This window comes from Chroicocephalus ridibundus, chromosome 1, assembly GCF_963924245.1.
Source record: "Chroicocephalus ridibundus chromosome 1, bChrRid1.1, whole genome shotgun sequence".
In the NCBI taxonomy this organism is placed as follows: domain Eukaryota; kingdom Metazoa; phylum Chordata; class Aves; order Charadriiformes; family Laridae; genus Chroicocephalus; species Chroicocephalus ridibundus.
Genome location: NC_086284.1, coordinates 72,787,642 through 72,802,274, shown reverse-complemented (window position 1 = coordinate 72,802,274; position 14,633 = coordinate 72,787,642).

Sequence of the window (14,633 nt, the reverse complement as noted above, 5' to 3'; positions counted from 1 at the left end):
CCAGATAATGACTGTAGGAATAATGACACTTGAAAGCCCCGGGATCCATCTGAGTTGTTCAGATCCACCAGGAGCCAGCTCTGAGCAGGGAGGTGGACTAGAAAACCTCCAGACAACCCTGGCAACCTAAATTATTCCATGATTGCTGCACGGTCTCTTTCTTAATTGCATCTGAAGCATTTGTGACTTATCTATGTTTGGCTTTTGTTCAAATAAGTAGAACATTCATTTATGTTGCTAGTAGCAGCATTGCTGTAGCTAGAGCCGTGTAAAGATACAGCCAAGACAAACTTTATAAAGAGAAATAGTGTCTTTTTCTTAGGCCAGAAGATGCAGCTAGAATAGATAGAGATATTGTGGGCCCACACAGATTGTGTTCTATTTGAAGCAAGTGGCAAACACAAAGCTGAATAAAGGTTGGGAACGATTGCTCTGGTAGAATGAGAGTGTGTCTCTTTTTCCCAATTTAGCAAATTAGATTAGGCTGATATGGATTAGGATGTGAAAATGCCTTCTATGTTAATTTATACTCTCTGTTTCCGTTGGAATAAATTACAAAAACAACCTTTGTGGAACATTTGATACGAAATCCCCTTTGAGCAGCTTGTGTGTTTATACTCTAACCCTATAGCTTTTTCTACAGTTCTGCACTGACATGAAGGAGCTCTGGGGGGGTTGGAGTACGAGCAGCCGTGATGGGTCTCTGGACAGGTCAACATCCTTGATTTATGGTCCCGATTTGAGATCTTGATCTTGAACCACACTCCATCATTCCTGAGATGTACAAATACATTCCTTACTGCTAAGCATTCCTCAGGTGGCTTACATAAAACATTTCCACCACTGCAAACTTCTTATTTTGACCAAGCGCTATTTTTAACGTGGGGCTGACCCTCTGGTTAGTACTGATGGAGTTTTGCATGAGCAAGGACTGGAATGTATTCACTTGAGTGAATACATACCCTAAATATTCATTTGCATTCAAAAGGGAACTTCTATTTAACTGTGGTTGTAATCCTTTCATATTTATTTTCTATGAATATGTGATCATGCGAGCTTTACTAGCATAATACTTGTCTGTGAGAATTCCCATGTGACTTACTCATGGGAAGCAAACATTTAATTCAAAAGTTGTGTCACCAAAAGGCAGCTCAGAGTTTTCTATTGACTTTGTTTTGATTACTTATTCAAATTAAATGTTACGATCCTTGCAGATAAAGCGAAGCAAAACTTGGTGATATTGCAGTCAGTGGGACAATTAACTTTCACACCCTGCTTGTTAATTTAAAAAACTGTATCAGTATAGATGAAAAGATGTATGAGGCATAAATTAATGTTACTCAATTTATTGCAGAAGATACATTCCCAGTTAAAAATTCAATAATCTGGATTACAAAATCCATAAATGGAATGATCAGCAGACCTACAATTATTCACTGAAGCAATTCATTCACAATTTTATAACAAGCACGTTTCAGACATGAACGGAAGATCTACAAGTGATTCAAGGTAAAAACTGCCAAAGCATATTCCGTGGTAAGATCAGTGCATGTGCGTTAGAGATGCAGGATGTGGTTGCTTAGTTACGGAGCAGCAGTCCACCTGGGGAGCGCGGTGCCTCTGCATTTCAGAGTATGGAGATGGGTTTTGTCCTTTACTTTTGAATGACGTTACAGGTGAATGGTAAAATCTCAAACGTGGAACCAGGCAACTTTAACGAGCCGCCAAGGCTGCTCAGGCACCCCCACTGCAACTGCAGCCAGTCGTAGTGTGACCATCCTTCCAGCACGGCAGGTAGAATCATGGGAATAATAATAGACAAAACTTCATTTTATGGGACATTTTAGAAAATGTACCTCATATATTTTTCTCTGAAAGGCACTCCTACTGCCCTCAGATAGACAGTTCACAGCGCTTTATTGTCTGCGTAGTATTTAACAAGTTTCTGCAATTTGCCAAGATTTGTTTATAAAAGAAAATATACTTTCTACTGCCGCTTGTGAGTTCAGACCAGGCTTAGTAACTTCCAGAAGCTGTGAAAATGGGAAAAAGCTCAGATGTGAGGATGAGACTTCAGACTATTCTTAATGAAATACTTTCTGGGAATGTGAGATGGCTTTTCAGAATTTCTCGGTCTACAGTATTCCTCATGCAAGTGATAGAGGTTCAACGTGTTTCAAACCCGCAGTAATATTTACTGTTTCCCCAAAAGGCATCCTTTTTCTATTGAGAAAATAACTGAATCATGTTTGGTGAAATAAAATCACGCAGGTTGTTGAAACCTGTCTGGAAATTTCAAGGGACTTCCAGTAAGGGTTCTCCCGAGCAACTCCTATAACCGGTGGGCTATCCTGCTCAGTCGAGATGATGAAGCATCGCAACAAAACACACCAGAAGCCATTGGCAAAGCTTTGTAGGGTTCTTCCTTGCACATCATCTCCTTAGCTGGGTTAAAAGCATACAAGTGATGGCCAGAGTAATGTCATATTTTAACAGACAAAAAACAAAGCCACATCTACAGCTTTGATTCAAGGTGAGCAATCTAGCACAGTCTTAGAACTACATAAAAAGACTAGTTGTTTTTTTAATTGTGATTAATTATTTTTGAAATGCTAACTTTCTTTGGGACGAATTCTACTTTGAGAATGAGATTTAATCAAGAGTTACTGTGCTTAGTGTTGCTCTGCACAGGTTTGATTGATTGATTCAGTTTCCTTCTTGCTCATGCAATGCATGAATGCAATAAGACATGACTCTTAAATTAAAGAGTGGATTATCACCTTCGGGGAGAAATCAAAGGAACTAGGAAGAACCTCAAATAAGGGATGGATGAACACATTAATGACAGAGGGGTTAGTATTCACTGTCTGCTAGTTTGAAAGAAAGGAAGATCATTTGAGCGTGTGTATGACAAGGCTTTTTCAGTCTCCCAAAGCCCAATTTGTTAACTATTAGTGCATGCTAAAAACCCTTAGCTCGTTGATAAAAGGTTGGGAAATAAGCTGTGCATGGTTAAATCGAAAGCAATTTTTCATTATTTGTAATGTTATTAAATGCGGTATTTTGCCCTGTCTGTTTTTGTTGGGTAGGTAGCTGCTCATGTTCTGCCAGTTAATCCTGTTCTTTTGTGTACTTTAATTACAAAACACCTAATGCTGTGGATGACTGCTTCTAATAAATTAAAAATATCTGGATAAGTGGAGAGGTGGTGTTGTCTATTAGGCGCAATATCCAGGTTTGGTTAAAACCAGGAAAGTCTGCTTGAGGTCTTAAAGTAGAAGACTTTTCTGCAGCTTAACACAGATGCAAAAGACTCGCTCCCAACTCCAGCAGAGAAACCTGAAGTATAAGGACATGGGAAGTTTTGTTCAAGGGCAGAAATAATCAGCACGCGCAACATCAGATTTCGTGGGTTCAGCCCTCCTCAGAAATACTGTTGCTAATTCTACATGTGACAGTGAAAAGCATTTTGCAGGCTTGTGAGATTTTTACATTTTCAACTCGGTGTGGTTTAACCACAAGCTTTGTAGCTCGGAGAAAAACAACCTGTTTGTGCATTTCCCCAAAAGAAATGGTTCATATGCCCGTGAAGAAGAGGGGATAAAATGCTGTGGCCAGTTTCAATGCTTGCCTCATTGGTGGTGCTGCTAGTCATCCTGCGAAGCCAATGTAGCTTTTAATCCCAGCCACTTACACTAACTTCTGATAGTTTGAAGCAACTGGGACTTGCCATGTTTTTTTAATCAGGCCCTTACAGTTGTCCTTGTGTTAGTACACAGAACTTGGCAACTCTCAGAGACTGGGTTTAGCCGGTGTTTCTGGGTGAGGTCTCAGCGAAATTTGGATTGTTTCATGTATGAGCCCATATGGAAATTGAGCTCTTCGGAAAACTTCATCATCGTGATCCAAGTGCGACTGTATCATTCTACATCAGCATAACCTTCCTGGGGACCTCCCCAGGGGTGAAAGTACTGTGCTGAGGAGAAAAAAAGGATCAGGAGAAAATGTACTACAGTAACCCCTTATTAATGAATGAATGCATACTCATGCATACTTCAGCTATCTGCTTTGATATCCAAATACAATAGAGCTATAGAGTAGGCTCAGAATTTGACCTTCAGTATCTTACCGCCAGGGCATTTATTCGTCGACTGGTTTCTTTAGTCTTAGGTTGTTTTCCTAATCTGTGCTAAGTAGTGAAGAAGCCTGGTAACCCCTGCTGTGCTGGAGGAGATTGTCCCAGGCCGGTGATGATGCTTTAAGACTGGCAAACTTGAGCCGGACACGTAACGACATTTCCTGCCAATCCTTCTTCTTCAACAGAATCCAAGCTTTAATAAACAGCTTTAGTGATGGGATAATGTCTACTTCTGTCTGTCAAGGCCTCCTTTTCAACGGAGGTACAGGAGGGATCTGAATAAAATCTAGCCCCTCTTGGTCATGAAATATTATATTATGTTGTGAAGTGCAGGTTGTACAGCTGAGAGCATAATAATTTGTGGACAGAACTACCCCTGGAAAAGCCATTTCTGCTGCTCTTCTGCCTGTCGCTATCTACCATTTATATCACTGTTTATCTTTTATATTATGAAATAAATCTTTCTGCATGGTGGTCATAGTTTAAAGATTATTTGAATGGAATTACCTTTGACTGCCATTTTGCTTGCTCAAGACCTTGGAGTTCTTGAATTGCAAAGATTTATGGGTTTTGGCTCCATTTGTCCCTCTCTCTCACACGCACATGTATATATATAAAATTGTCTGATTAAAGTATTTAGTATGGAGGAATGCCCATCTTAAAATCAGTATCTTCAGCTACACTTGTGGCTTCAGTCAACATTTGTCTTTTGGGACTGTGGAGGAAAAATACACAATACAAACACAAAATCAAGGAGCAGGAAGTATTTTATTTTTTTTTTATCAAAAATTACGCTGACCTTTATTCCTTTGCTACATATTGAAGGCCCATCCACCTGCAGAACAGGATACTACCGCTTTGAGCAGGGGAAATTAATACAGCAAACATGAGGCCCCGATGACTCTGTGATCGATTCTCAGAACTAGCCCCTTGCTTTTAATAGTAGGGATAATATGAGGATGTGTTTTGGGAGTGTCCATATGACTGGGCCAGATATCCAGGGATTTAGAAAGAGAAAAGAGCACTTCCCTTTTAGGTAACAATCTAAAACTGTTTTAACATCCCTGAATAGGTTCTCCTTCCCGCGGCAAACAATTTTCAGGTTGTAAGTGGTTACCTTTGGTTGTGCCTTTTGGTCACGGCTGCATTGACGTATGCAGGAGCACATGTGAAAAAAGCTTTGTCACCCCACTTTAACATTACAAGCATTTGAATATGTATCAGAATAGCCGGGGTCTAAATCAGAAAGGTTGCTACCACAAAGGCAGTTAACACCAGGCTCTTACCTTCCTTTAATCCACGGGGAGGCTGCTGGGTACCAGAGGTCTCCTGACTTCTGACTGCCTGAGCCCTGCTGGGACCACCACTGATGGCTCCTAGGCTTAGCTTTCCAGGCGGATAGGGTTGCCGTGCACTTACCTACAGCAGATGAGGGATGAGAGGACCTACTTGTTTTACCAAAATAATGGTTTGCCCTTCAAACATCCTCATATCAACCTCACGAGAGACAGTGTGATAACCACAAATGCTTATAAACAATAAAATCTAGGCTCTTATGCCTCTCTGCTCTAGCAAAGCGTAGGGTGCATGGGCACCTGCTGTGCTCTTTTGTGTATTTATTGAGAGAGTGGTTTGGTAGTTATGGTCTTTCCAGGCCGTTACTGAACATCACGATAACCGTGCCATGAGTATATGCGCTTTCTCTCCTGTCCCTTCCCCAGGGTAAAAGTTACACCTGCAGCGCACTACTTTGTTTTGGCAAATTTTTTGTTTTCAATTCATATGCTGCTATTTGTGTACGGTAGAAAGTATGAAGCTTAAAGCAGAGATCTTGTACTTTGAGCACAAAAGATGCAGGCTTGCAATGTTCATAGTTTCTGGGGGAGTTCGTTCCCTGTAAGATGAAGTTCGTCAGTATGGGAAGTTCTCTTTAAAGTGAGGAGGAAAGCTGGTCATCACAGTCTTCACACTTTAGGTGAATTTGTGTCCCAGGCCACTGAGTGCTTTGGAAATGAGAGACCTGGGCTGGACTCAGCACCATATGAAAACCCTAAAAGAGGGTACTTGTCCTAGCCTATGCTGGTGAGAAGGGGTGTTGCAGCCTTCTGTACTTGCTGGAATTTCCTAAGGGCTCATGACTTCTCACTCATATACATGGCATTGCTTTAGTCTAGACAAGAGTTGACAAAAACTTGTATAATGGGGAACAGGTCATCATCTGTCAGAATAGGGAGGAAGTGTCCTGGAAATGGAAGCGGCAGGGTGTGGTAGGAAGCGAGAGCTTGGCATCTGTCAGGAGCCCCTGGAGCTCTTGCAAGCAGCTGACCCAGCGTGCCAGTTGTGGTTTGGTAACTTCAGTCAAAGTCTACAGAAAAGTCCCTGGAGCTCTCTTCACACAATAGCATAACATCTTTCTGTTGTAGGACTCACTTGTAACTATCTCCATCTGCTCTTCTCAAAACTAGCGAATACGCTGACAGCAATGATACTGCTGTAGAGACATACAAACGCAATTCGGTAGTATCCACATATGGAGCTGGATAAAGCTGTAAAGTGCACTGGCTTTTGGGGGAATGCAGAAAAATGGAGGGCTGAATGACAGAAGCATGGTGTCACACCAAAATGCAGTTGATGCATCTCACAGGGAATAGCTTACACTACTTTGGTGCAGCCAGGACTCTTGTTGCTTCCCTAAATTAGAGCATCTCATTGCTGACAGTATCAGCATGGACTCCTAGAGGAGGAGGATGGATGTCTGCTCAAAAGGCTTTGATGGAAACTGATTTACCTAAGCCGGGGTGGCCAGCCTGTGGCTCCTGTGAAAGGCCTGACGCTGTTCCCATGCTGGGCTATATCATATGACAGACTTCAAGGCTGTGCCAATGTAAGGCTGCTGAGTAATCACCTCCTTAGCTGCAGGAGGAACGCTGCTAGCTGGGGCTTCTTAGGTTGTGCTGACTAAAATCGAAACTGTTTCTATCCTATGTCTTGTCCTGAATCCAGCTCGGGACACAGTTAGGATCCAAATTCTATTAGATGAGCCTGTGATGGCTTCTGACTAACTTCTTCAATTTGTTCAGGTGTGAAAATCTGGATGCTCCACCTTAGCTGGATAGAAAGGATGCACCCAGAGGTGACTAAGCTACTATGTGCTTGAAGGGCAAAGGCAAGATTTCTCCTCCAATACTGCATTTCCAGTCCTGCTTCTCAGTAATTCCAGTTCTCCTTCACCCATGGGAAGAAGAGATGGGGAGAAAGACCAAAGCTTTCCACAATTACCAGGCTTCACTACTGCTTCCAGTGGGGCTGGTGGTGTGCAAGGCTGGCCAGAATTGATTCCTGTAGCTGCAGTACCCCAAGAAGCAGGGGGAAGAGAAAAGCTGGCCCTAAAAAGCAGTCACACAAAGACAGCAAAACAGTAGGAGCCACACAATGCCCGATACTGTGGAGTGAAAGCAAAATTCAGCAGGCATCTTGTGCCTGGGAGCCATCGTAGAGGAAAAAAAATGTATTCACACATCATCAGACATTTTTAAGCTGGATTTGTCACTGCACCCATGAAGTAAAGTGGGACTACTTGTCGAATGTGTCCCTCCCCTTCCCCACACATGAGAAATAAAATGGAAAAGCAATCGAAACTCACGCGGCATACAGAAAAAATGCATTAGTTAAGCTGTGCTTTCTGAAGGAATCAAATGATCATGTGCTTACAACAGGGGGTGTAAAGGGGTACAATGGTGGTACTGCTACACAGCCATCTTCAAAGAGAGCTTTTTCAGCCGGGATTTCAACCTCAGTCTCAACTTGTTATTTCTTCCCAAAAGGGATGACAACTTGTAGCGGCACTGCAGGATGCTGAGTGATCTCCTGTGACCGTTAGATGACATGGTTCTTTCTGATATTTATCATAAATAACATTTACTACTGAAACACATGACAAAAACTCTATTACATTTTTTGTTCTGCTTTGAAAGAAATGCATTTCTATAATTCATGATCAAATCTGGCTAAAAGATTCGGGAATGGAACTTTTGTTATCAGACTTTTGCTGCAAATTGGAAAAGGAAAAAAAAAAAAAGTATCTTCTTTGTCAAGGGGGTTTAAAGTTGCCACAATCAAAAGTCAAAACTTCCACTTATTCTGAAATGACCAAGAATATTTTACAATGTAATGCCTGGTGACAAAAACACTTCAGAAAAATCACAAAAAAATCACAAAATCAAAAGTGATCACATCATAATTTTTATTTTATTCTACATGTCAATATCTCTCATAAATAAACAAATATGTAACTTGCTGGATGAATAAACCAAGTCCTGCAAGTTCTAAAAATAGGCAGTAATCTTTTTTTAAAAAAATACAATATTTGTCTGAGACTGGGAAATTTGCCCCTCCGCTTCATCCCTCAGCTGCACCACCACACTTTAGCTCACCACCCTCTTGGGTATGTCATCGCATTTGCTTATTGTGCCCAGTGCTGGTCAGTGAAGTGAATCCTAAAGTTGGAGGCTAAGTAGCCCCCAAATGGTGTAAACAATTGAGGTGGGGCAGAGGAGAAGGCACTAACCTGTAAGGGATAAAAAACAGTCCTGTGCACATATATAACGCTGTGTAATGTCCTAGCCCGGTGCACTGATGAGGCTGGTGTTTTGTGGAACTACCCCCTCCTCCCGTATTAATTAATTAGATGGTGACAAGGACACTCACAGCCGCTGGCCGTCAACACTGCTCATTTGTTAAACAGTTTGGCCCAGGGTGACTAATGCTCTTCCAAGGGGTTTGGGAGCTAGCACAGTTAAGATCCGCTTCCCAGTAGATACCCTGCTTTAGACGTAAAGGGAATTGAATATAATAGGCATGGGCTGCTCCATCCCAGCCAGCCTTACCGACAGAGAATGGTCCTGGGCGGCACTCATTTGCAAGGATGCCTGCCTACATACCTGTTCATCCACCTATTGCCCGCACCACATGATTTATAAAGGCAAAATTATTATCCACTGTCCCTCTGCAAACTGTCACTGGAGCTTGATCACCTCTGGAGGGGACACGGAGGCCTTCGGCAGCCCGGATTGATAGGCTGATTCAGCATCAGGCTGAATTTGACCCTCAGCCATTGAATGCAATTGAAATGGAAGCTGCAAAATAATCAGTGCTGGGGCTGGAAAAAGATTTCCTGGGCAACGTTTCTGAATCATTTTGATGTGGTACTGCCATCTTTGTTAGTTAATACTGCTTTCAGCAATGCAACTGCTTTGCTTTGGGTAGGACTCAGAACTTCTCTGCTTTCTTAGAAAAACAAAATTGTGCTGATTTGTATTTTTTCCTTATGCAGGCTGCATTTGTTTGCACACAAGATGTGAGTAATGAAGGAGTCTACAAAATTCAGTTGGCGAAATTCTATTGGAGTTTGCAAGAAACAAAATAAACACAAAAACAGCCCATCAAGTGAAAATGGCTGATTGATGCAAAAGGCAACACAGATGGAGGTAATGGGGTTTCAAAAGAGGAATTAGAGAAGATCTGAACGGAGGCTCGTGAATCTGCAGCAATTCAGCTTTGCCAAGAATTGCAGTGGGAAATCCTCATTACGGGAGATATTTCTGCGCTGTACTCACCCGTGAGAGCTTTGCTAGGGCAACCACGGGGAAAACATGATCTAGTGGTGACTGCAAGACCCAGCAATCAGCATTCCTGAGCCCTGCCAGGCTGCGCTGCTGACTCATGTGGCGGCCTTGAGTTAGTCACTCATTTGCCAGATGCTTCGACCTGACCTTGTCAAGGTGCCGCAAACAAGGAAGCAAAACAGACTTACCTTTGGCAACTCTGGCAAACAAGTTCTATCATGTCGTATTTCAGCTGCCCCCGTGCCACCAGACGAGCAGCGTGGCCAAGGAAGAAGCTTTGGGCCATGCCAGGCCGTTTTTGGGGCTGGGGGCTGTTGCCCTGGCGTGGCAGAGCCTCAAAGGAGTTGTTTGTAGCAGAGGAGGAGGAGGGAGGCTCTATGTTCGCAAAGGAAATGTGAGGGGTGGTGGAAAGCTCTTTGTATGTAGGCAGTGGAGAACCCGGTTGGTGGAAAGCTCTTTGTACGTAGGCAGAGGAGAAGCCAGTGGCTCAGCAGATCCCGTAGGAAAGACCGGTGAGAGAGGAGGATGCGGAGCCCCAGGAAGCGGGCGATGTGAATGTAGGAAATAGCGTCATAACATACCAGCCCAGCTGAAGGATTTGTCTCGCTGTAGATAGAGGCTGGCCTTAAGTCTTCCACCAAATGGGAAAAAGATCTATGGTCCTAACAGTGGGGGATTTTTCTGTTTTATTCCACCAGTTTCTCACCAGAGGGCACATCACATTGCTAGTCTGGGAAGGGCCACCCTTGGTGTGACAGTCTCTCTGTCTTGAGGCAATTGCTGTGACATCCTCTTTCTTTGCTATGGGATCAGATGTGAGGAGCAGGATCTATGTCCAAAAAAGATCATCAGGAATTTCTGAAACACTTCACTTGGGATTGGGTTTTTCCCGAGGGTTTCTCTCTGTAGTGCCTCTCCATAGCATCTCTTATACCACTACCTCTGATGACTTAACTCTGGGCTAGACTAACAGAGATTTGACTTAAACCTGACTGGCAAAGCCTAAAAAAAGAGCTGAGACCTGAATGGTGCTTGGTCAGATCTGCAAGATCAGGGCAGAAGGAGCCATAATCGCCCTTCTCCCTGCCCGAGCTTCAGCTCCCCTCACCTCCCTGCGCTGGCTCTGGACTGAACTTTCCTGTTTCATCACAGGAGATAACTTTGTCATTAATCATATTGCTGCATCCAGTATTTATACATAGAAAATTCAACCTGTATTCCAGATTATTAAAAATTCCTCCTAAGTGCCAGCGGAGGGTTAGTTTTTGGCTGCAGCTGCCGGATTCCATTACTAGGAACAATCTTTACCTATCCACTGCAGGGGAAGATTTTCAAGGAGGGGCAAATGAGAGGCTGGGCTGCAGAGCTGTAATCTGAGGTTTGGAGTCAGCCCACATCTCGTACAGAGCCATATATAAGTGCCATTAAAGTCAGTCCAGGAGCTCCTGCTGCAGTAGGCAGCTTAGACACAAACAGCGATGACAAGCTGTGTCCTGAGCACCCCCCTCCCTGGCTCCCCACGGGCCCTATGGGGGCTGCGAAATGCTGGAGGGTTTGATATGGGTCTCAGCTCTGCTCTTCTGGGCTGAGAAGGGTAAGCCGTTGTGAGTAAGCCACACGCTCCCTATTTTCTGTTACTGAAGGTGACCCTTCAGTGACATCCAAAGAGCTTCAGGGAGTAATTCATAAAACTTCATTTTACAACACGTTAGCTGCGCTGATGGGGCTGCAGGAAGAGGTGGCTAGAAATCTTCGAAGGTGGGGGCTAAGCCAGGCTACGTACCACAGGCAATGCAGAAAGCTGTCCTGAACTGTTTGTACTAACCCACAGGTCAGGTTTTATTTTAGGAAGTAGGTCTCTACCGGACTATAGAGCCTCCTCGGCGCTCCGGCAGTCGCCCAAGGGAGGTGGTGGATGTCCTCTCTATGTGAGGTCTCACCCTGACACCACGAAGCGCTCTGTCTCTCGTTTCTGCTCCACGACTCTGTTGGAAAGCCAGGCTAGTGAAACACGTTTGCCAATTTTAATCCCCGGATAGCACAGCGAAAGCCTTATGTCCTTTGTGCTGCTTCCAGCTGCAGCATTGCTTTGCTAAACATATTAAGTGTTAGAATTTTTGTACTCTCTTGGTAGAAACAGATAAAAATAATACTTGTGCTGGAGCTGGCCCACTGGAGTTAGTGAAATGTTGAGAACTCCCACTTGTCTTTGCATAGCTACATTTCAAAGTGTTGCCCAAATACTTTGGAACAATATTCAAACCACGGTTTGTTTGTGAAATATTTTATTTGATGTTTGCAAAATATTTGATATCTGCAAGCTATTGAATTTGACTCTCGGCTCCTGTTGAGTGCTAAGCAACATGTTTCACGACCACAAGATTAAAGCTTCCCTGCTGAAAAATAGTGACTTGTGCACCACTGGGCTTCTTTTTTGACTTTTCTGCAGGTAATTCATGCTAAATTCAGGAAGCGCTTGCTGAATGGCTTCTGATCACCAATAGATAAACCATTACGTTATCCTAGAAGTTGCAGTAATTAAATTATATGTTTTTATTTGCTGTGCACCTAAATGGTTTATTTGTTATTTGAAAAGAGCTGTAAGCTAAATTCCTCTTTCTGGAACTGTTAATGGGCATATTTTCTGTCACAGATGGAGTTGCATACACATTACGTGAAAAACCATCTTGTTAAATTCCTTTGAGTGAATCTTCATTTGGTACCGCACGTGCAAATTCTTCTGAAGCCAGTGGGAGCGGCGAGTGCATATCCAAGAGCTGCATTTTGGCTGTTGAATCAAATTGCCCAGACCGTCGTCAGATGACCAAAGGGGATGAGGGGAAAGATGCGAACAACGGATTGCGGTACCGTAACGGGCTGGTATGCTGGGAGGATATATAGAGGGACATGCCTTTCTGGACACATAACCACTTTCCAGCGATGAGGGAAGGTAGGGAAAACGGGGACATTTGAGAAGCTGGGAAAGAGGTGTAGCAACTGAAGGTAGTGGGAGAGCATGACTGTACCCACTGTCAGAGTTTCAGTGCACCAAAGCCAGGGTGCCTCACCCCGTAATGACACAGCTAAATGGAAAGATTTTGTTTCTTTTGTGTCTCCACCCAGTTAGATAAAGGTAGAGCTAACGAAAGCCAGGTCACACCTGTCTACTGGCACCTTTTCCTCTCTCATTATGTGTGTTACCTTCACAGGTAGATTTATCTCGTAGTGGAGATACAGGGGGCTCTTTCTCTTTGTTTTCTGTTTTCTTTTTAATTTTAGAGGAATTGTTTCATACCTGAAAGGTACAGATTACAATTGCTTTTACTTTCTGTAAACCTAACTCTGGTGGCAGGACGGGAGCTGCTGAATCTGTTATGCTTGATCCACTAGAGAATAAATATGTAAATAAAAGAGTTGGGATTGCACAGATTATAGCCCTCTGATAATAATCCATTGAAATCCAAGAAGTAAACACAGGGATATCTTAAGTAATTTCATGGAATGAAAAAAACCCCATGTTTTTGTTTTTAATATATTCACGCATCTTTTTGAATATTATGATTTGAAGGAATTTCGATTCATCCCAAAATACTTGTTAATGCGACGGAAACACTTCAATGTCTAGGGTAGTTGGTTCTAGACCTGCATCTTTCATCAGTACCTCCTCTGGGGAAATCCTCCTTATTTCTAACAGATAACCTAAACCAGGATAACAGAATTTGGCCTACAATGAATTAGGGATGCAGACATGGTTCAGCTGAGAAAGCACAAGGTTCAGTTCATTGTGGAATTACCTGTCCTGAAGCAAAAATCCTTCTTGAATGTACCGTGTGTTCAGATGATAGAATGTTTTTTCAACTTCAAGCCTCTAGCAGAATGATAAAAGTCCTCCTGTTGAAACTTTTACAGGTGCTTCACGCAACGTCGAGTAAATTACTCCGGAGTGAGTTTGGCTGGGAAGAAGTGACAGTACTTTTATTCATTGCACAAGCACCTCAGTCAGTCTGTCTGTTCAGGTTTCTGGAAACCTCTGTGGTCTGATTCACTGTTTCCTTACTGTTTGTTCTGGGCCTGGCAGTAACTATGCAAACACGATGTTGATGCAATATTGTAGGGAGTATCTAGGCTAATCCCTGAATTCAGCTTCTGAACATGTTTGTTGAGAGCAAGGGGTTGGATTCCTTGCTGTCTTCTGCCCTGTGCCATCTGTAAGCCTATGGAGCTACAGCCACCCACAAAGAGTTTTATGCTTGTTTTCTAACTGCAAATCACCATGCGCAAGCCAGTGAAAGAGAGAATTTCTGGTATACTGTGGACATGTTCTGACAGTTGGCACAAGGACATAGCTAGCACAGGAAATGTATTATCACACTGAAAACCTTTTTACACATTGTCATTTTCTGAGAAATCATCTTTGCCTTCAAAATCATCTAAGGTAGTCAAGCTAACACCTTGGTTTTGGTATTGATGGCTAGGTGCTTTCAGGGAAGAATTAGAATTTGCTTCCCTCCAGATTTGTTCAAATACGTTCAAAGTTTTAGTTGTTTTACCAGGACTCTTCTGGTGACTCAGAGTTTAGTTGGAGGGCCAGTTTAGGAGCCAGGAACATGCTTTTAGAGATCTATGCCACTTTTTAATATGCATTCCAGGCAGCACGCGTCTCAACTAACACTTCAGCGCAGATACCTACTTTTTTTTTTTTGTGGTTGGACTCGATGATTTCAGAAGTCCCTTCCAACCACTAAGATTCTGTGATTCTGTGATTCTCTGATCTGAGCTGGTCCTGTATGTCCCATTTCAGTAACTGTGGAAAACATCTGACCTGGGTCATCTATTCCTTGTGAGGAAATGTGGGAAAGCCTGCTTCCCTC